The sequence below is a fragment of the Peromyscus californicus genome, unplaced genomic scaffold, assembly GCF_007827085.1.
Source record: "Peromyscus californicus insignis strain IS unplaced genomic scaffold, ASM782708v3 Scaffold_10__1_contigs__length_136768540, whole genome shotgun sequence".
NCBI classification, from domain to species: Eukaryota; Metazoa; Chordata; class Mammalia; order Rodentia; family Cricetidae; genus Peromyscus; species Peromyscus californicus.
Window position 1 is genome coordinate 25156410 of NW_026294391.1, and position 6092 is coordinate 25162501.

General features: G+C 36.9%; 1 non-coding gene across 1 annotated transcript; it reads right to left on the bottom strand.

Annotated features, from left to right (window-relative positions):
• Positions 1-813: 813 nt before the first annotated feature.
• On the bottom strand, positions 814-921 carry LOC128118429 (U6 spliceosomal RNA). The gene has a single exon (XR_008221213.1). It is a non-coding gene; the product is annotated as a U6 spliceosomal RNA (small nuclear RNA).
• Between the last annotated feature and the right edge of the window lie 5171 nt (positions 922-6092).

The following is a 6092-nucleotide window of genomic DNA, read 5'->3' on the forward strand; positions in this document are numbered from 1 at the left end:
TAATTAGGTTTTTAAAAACTGGCTTATGATACATTTTAAAATTCTAATATTTATCATTTTTGTCTATCTTCACCTTCTCTGATCTCTGAGGTCTTTACTTCTGCTTTCATATGGTTGTAAAAGTCTCAGACAATGTTTTTGCATGCTAAATCCAATTAAATAAAGCAAACAATATTTTTGCAAGCTCCACTGCTCATTAGTAAGGGATTTAAATTCTGCATGGGCTTTGTTTATGCACTGAGCCACTAAGTGTCAGTCATTTTGATATGCACAGTAAATCAGAAACACCACCTTGATGAGAGTGTCCACCAGTGTCACGGCTTAGAAGTCACAAATGATAGAGGTATGGTACAAGCCTCCAAATCTCTGTGATCTAAGGAGCTGGGATGGAATGATCATCTAATTTCTGACTTTGTGCTCTATTGATCAGGTAACTTCTTTCAGCTCTTAGAAAAGTCAGGATTGGACTGCACTGCATACTTCTTTTAGCTTTTAAAGTACAAGGAATGACATTCATTAGCTTGATATTGATCCTACTGATTCTCATCACTCCCTTCCACAAATAGTTGTTTCTTGTTGGGTCTCTGCAAATAAGGCCTATCTTTAGCACATACACACACACACACACACACACACACACACACACACACACACACATTGTGTGATGACAGCTATGTGTCGCATATCCTGTTGGGTTCCATGTTATAAAAATTTTGAAAACTGTAGCTCTCTAGAGCATTATCATGATTTAAAAGTATCTAGACACTGGCCTGTTGCACAGTAAATGTGACCACCCGTCTACTTTTTTTTTTTTTAAATATGAAACGCTTATCGAATTTGCGTGTCATCCTTGCGCAGGGGCCATGCAAATCTTCTCTGTATCGTTCCAATTTTTAGTACATGTGCTGCCAAAGTGAGCACCCCCTTCTACTTTTTAAATGTCCCAGGCAAACAGAACTGATGCCTCCGAGAAACATGGATTTCAAAGACTTCAGTCTGCTGAAAACAGAAAGAAAAAAGTAAAATACACAATAAGAAGAGCTCTGTGGGTGTAACTCTTTGAATAGCCTAGTGAATTCCTTGAAACCTTGGGACTGGGACCACAGAGCTTCTTCCCTTCCTTATAGTTAAGTTTAGGTGTTAGAGACAGAAGATACTGGGTCAACTCTTTCCCTTCACTGGCTCCTAGTCTGATAACAAAGACATTTAAAATTATCTTTTAAGGTAATGTTGGTGAGAGTAGAGTTAGCAAAATATGGTAGGCTACTACCAAAGATAAAATGTTCTTAAAATATAACTAAGAGATTGTTAGTCTGACAAGGGGAATGAAAGTCACTCCAGACAAAAGGAAGGGTCTATGCGGGCTTCATGAAATGAACAGCAAGTTCATTTTGTATGGAATTTTGTATGTTATAGGATAGCATGGTATCATATGATATAGCTGAAATATCAGTTGGCAGAGCTGAATGGAGAGACAGAAGAGATCAGATCATAGAGGGAAGCCTTAAAGGTGATGCTACCAATTCAGACAGACAGTAGTATAGTTCAATGACAAAGCATTTACCTAGCATTTGCAAGACCCCAAAATTGGTCCCCAAGAGCACAAAAGAGTTTGGACAATGTCTTGTGGTCTTGTCTTGTGTAACCATTGAGGGGTCTTAAAGTAATCAAATTTTAAGCACAATGTGTCATTTTTCAAGCACAATCAAGTCAGGTGCAGTCAATAAATGATTTGAAGATGAGACATAGGGAGACTTAATTAAAATGCTGGAAAGGCAAAGGATGTGAGAGAAACACCTTTTTAAGAGCTAAAGTCAAGAAAACGTGGGAATTGGAAAAGAAGCAGAAGTGTTGGACGATATCTAGACACTTGATTAAGTGGCTTGGTAGGGCATTTACATAAATATGGAGAAAAGAGAAGTATGGTTTGAGCTAAACTGAATTAAAATGGCTATAGGAAATCCAGCTAAATTAGAATGCTAGACGATTGGTTCTTCAACTCTTTCTTCTGTCTCCCAAGTCAAGGTACAAAGAATGCAGGAATTAGACAGTCCTTGGTCAATCAATCCGTTTACTTAATATTATGAGGCAATAGTTTCTACCATGTATCTTTAGAACCTATTTTTCAAGGAGAAAAATGCCGATATGCAGCAAATATAAGAAATTCTTTAAAAACAGTGGGGCACAAATGTTGGTATTTCTGAACCTAAATATTGCTGAGATTTGAATAAAAACTTTTTGAGGGTATAGAGTTTTTGAGACAGGGTCTTGCTATACAACTCTAGATATCTGATACTCACTATGTAGCCCAGGTTAGCCTTGAACTAGTGGAACTTCTTCTGTTTCCGCCTATGAGTGCTGCAACTACAGGTATGTTCCACCATTCTTGTCTTGAACAAATTCTTGTCATTGGACAACCAACCGTCATTTTGAGAGGCAAGAAGTTTGCATGGGTAGAGAAACGTCACCCAGTTTTATGGTCCTGGTTTTGAATTTTCTCTTAGTTTAAGAATCCAACTGTTTTCAATACACTGAAAGGACTTGGCTGTGAACAATACAAACAAGAGATCCTGAAGGGAGAAGTTTTTATTCCTATAGGACCAAGTGTAGAGACCATCCGAGGATCCACGCCTGCCTGTCAATTACCCATAGGCATGCACAGTCCTTTAGCAAAGGAGCTATGCTGCCTGTGTTTCAGTCATTAACTTTGAGTTAGCAAATATTATTATAGAATAAGGATTCAGTATATTGTCATGAAAAGTCAGGAATTCCTTTTGCCACTCAGTACTTTTAAATGATCACTATGGAATTTTTCACCAACATGAAAATTTCATTTTGAAATGTCTTTTGAAGAGAAAGCACCTCTAATAACTGTATATGTATGTGTATGCCTTCATGTTCTAGCTGTGTGTGTTGCAGAGAGGAACATCATGTGGATACCAGTAAAGTTAAAATAAGAAAAGTGTCAGAAGTGAAAAATTAGTAACTCTCCTGTCTTCAAATACCATGTGTGTTTCCTACACATGGCAAGTAGAGATAACAAAGAAATAATTCTGCTGATGTGAATGAAATTTCACCCTCTTTTCCAAATTCATTCCTCATTTCAATCCCTTCACAAATTATGAAGACCTGCCTGTCTTTGCCAATCTCAACAGGGTTCCTTATACAAAGCAGAACAAAGTCTAAATTCTAAGACCAGCTTCTCAGTTTCACACAACTTAACAAATCTGAGAAATCAAAGGTTGCAATTTAGCAAATGGAATTATACTTCTGTTTACCTGATTTACACATCCAGGCATAATACTATCAAAGCTCTGTTCATGACTTTCCACTGCATGATTCACTCCTGAACACTATTTTGTGTTTTAGTCTATCAATCTATTTATACTTTAGTGAGACCATGACCCTCAAGAACATAAAAGGTCAAGTGTGTTAAATCTGTGAGTGCTAGGACTTGAGACTTCATAACTGCCTACTTAACATATTCCAGACTCTGTCTCACTAACACCTCAAGGAAACCACACAGATATCCACTAACACCTCAAGCAAACCACGCAGATATCCACATCCATGATCTTCATTGCCAGTCCACACTGCTTTCATTATTTCAGAGAAGACATGACTATCCTTCTAAAATGCTCACCCTGGCTTCATCTTCCCACTGACTCCCATCTGAATAGTTCATGAGTTCATTGTGTTTCACCACCTCTCCTCTGATTTTACTTTAGATCAGACTGAAAGTTTTTTTTTTAACTCTTCTCCTTGGCTCCATTCTGTTCCTGAGTATAACCAGAGTCATCTTCATAGAGTTTAGCTTTCAGCACCATGCATTCTGGTTTTTGCTTGTTTCTGAGATGAGGTCTCACTTATGTAGCCAAAATTGGCCTTGAACTTGGGGTTGATTCTCCTGCTTTCTATCCTCTAGTGCTGAGATTACAGGCATGCACCACCACAAGTAAATAAGCATGGTGTTTCTTTACAACTTTCAATAACTTCCTTCTATCCATAGAAAACTTCCCTATAGTATTATGTGGTAGTATATACTATATGGTTCATTTGGATGACTCCAATCCTATTCGCTACAATTCCCTGACACCCTCTAACCCTCACATTCATCTCTTTCCTGTTTTTTCAACTGTCTAGTTCTTATCCTTCTTGAATGACTTCGTAATTTATATTGCTTCCTCCTTGTTCTAATAGTCTGTGAGTAGAAGTCTAATGTCTAATGAATCAATCCTATAAGAAGATGCTCTTCTGAACATATGTATGTTTCTAAAAGGCATCCCAGAGTAGATGGCCTGTGCTTGCTAGAATGTATTGTTGAAGTTCATATGACAAAAAGGTAAGAACAGAGTTGAGTTCAATATTGGGTTAGGTAAATCACAGTATTTACTATAATAAGGCACTTACGACTTTCAAAGGAATGGGATGAGGGGATCTTTATAGAAGGGACATGATGGCCCTCTCAGAAGAAGGAAGGAGATTTGTCAGAAGAGTGCAAATGACAGCATCTAGTGGTGGGCTTAGATGCTATGACTTCAGAAGGAAGACAGGAACTGCGTGGTTAGAACAGCCGAGAAATTATAGTGTACTAGAATGCCTATGGTTCAACTTTATATGGCTTCTTGTGACTATTCTGAGATGTGAGCCTCTCTATGACTGCTAAAGCTTCTGTAAAAATCCATTACACTGGCACATGTGTTGGTATAGAACAGTGGCACAAGTGAGGAAGGTGATACGGGGTGTGGAGAGAAGAGAAGAAGGTCACCATGACGAGTGACCATACAAAAAGCTGGATGGAAAGCATTAACCAGACATCTTGGCTAGTATGATAGATTTTTTACCACTTGAATAATTATGTCTCAGAGAGAATAGTTTATTTGACATCAGAGTAAAAGGGGATGCAACTATGATAAGGCTGAAAGAATTAGCAATTTCCAGAGAGCTGACCCTTGTGTTAGTTTCAGCTCAAATAAGAAACTTGTAGAACTGCTATAAAGTAAGCAAATACCCCTGAATAGATGACTATAATAACTATGTAAAATGGAAATAAAATAAATATACTTCTATGAAAAGGATAACAAAATTATATTACAATAGAGATATGAAGCAACTAAATGAGATCACTAATTTTAAAAGGAAGCAATGCTCTTTTTTCCAAGGTACCTTAATTTATAAAAAATATTGTGTTTCCAATGGGTCAGAAGAATAATTTTGTAATTTTGATTCAAAGTGAATGAGAGAAGTATGCAAAAGTGAAGGGAGAATTGATTATAATTGTCCTAGAATTTTCGCAATTTCTAATCTAGAAATCCAAGAAGCTAAATCAAATTTCCATTTTATTTTGCATAATAGGATTTATATAATAGGCAAAATTCCTCAAGTTTGAGATGTCACAGCTCGGAACAAATTTCAATTCCAAAAGAAATTATTTGAGGCATAAAGTAGGCATAAAGTTCCAATAGGTATACATAACATTTAGTACTTACTTGCAGGGACACAGGGTCTTAATGGAGGCTATCATCTCTCTAGGACTTTTATGCTAATTAGAAATTGAGAGAGCAGTATGAAAGAATATGTTTATAAAATATCACGTCCTGATTTGCAAAGCAAAACCAACATCCTAGAAATTTGTGGCAGCTCATAGATTGTAGAGTAATTACTAATGAACTTTGATGTATTCATCAAGATAATTTAGGCTACACAGTAATAAATTCAATATTTTCAGTGATACAGCACAAGATTACTTCTTACTCATATAAAGTCTTAGGCAAATATTGGAGAATGAGTTAATGCCACTGTTCTCTAAGTAGACACTGTTTTCCATGTCACTTTAGCATCTTTATTTCTCCATATCCAGATGTGTTCCCTGCAACTATGTAAATAAGAGTCAGGGCAACAAACAGAGATGATAATCTGACTATAGAACTAGAGGAAGAGCATCAGGAATAAGGGTATTAGCAGACAGCTGAAAAGCACAGAGTAATGGAGGTGCTACAAAGAAAAGTAAAAAATAGCTCAGCGTTCCAACAAGAGGAGCTACATTCAAAATGTATGAAGATTCAACAATATGCTTTTGAATGATCTGCAGG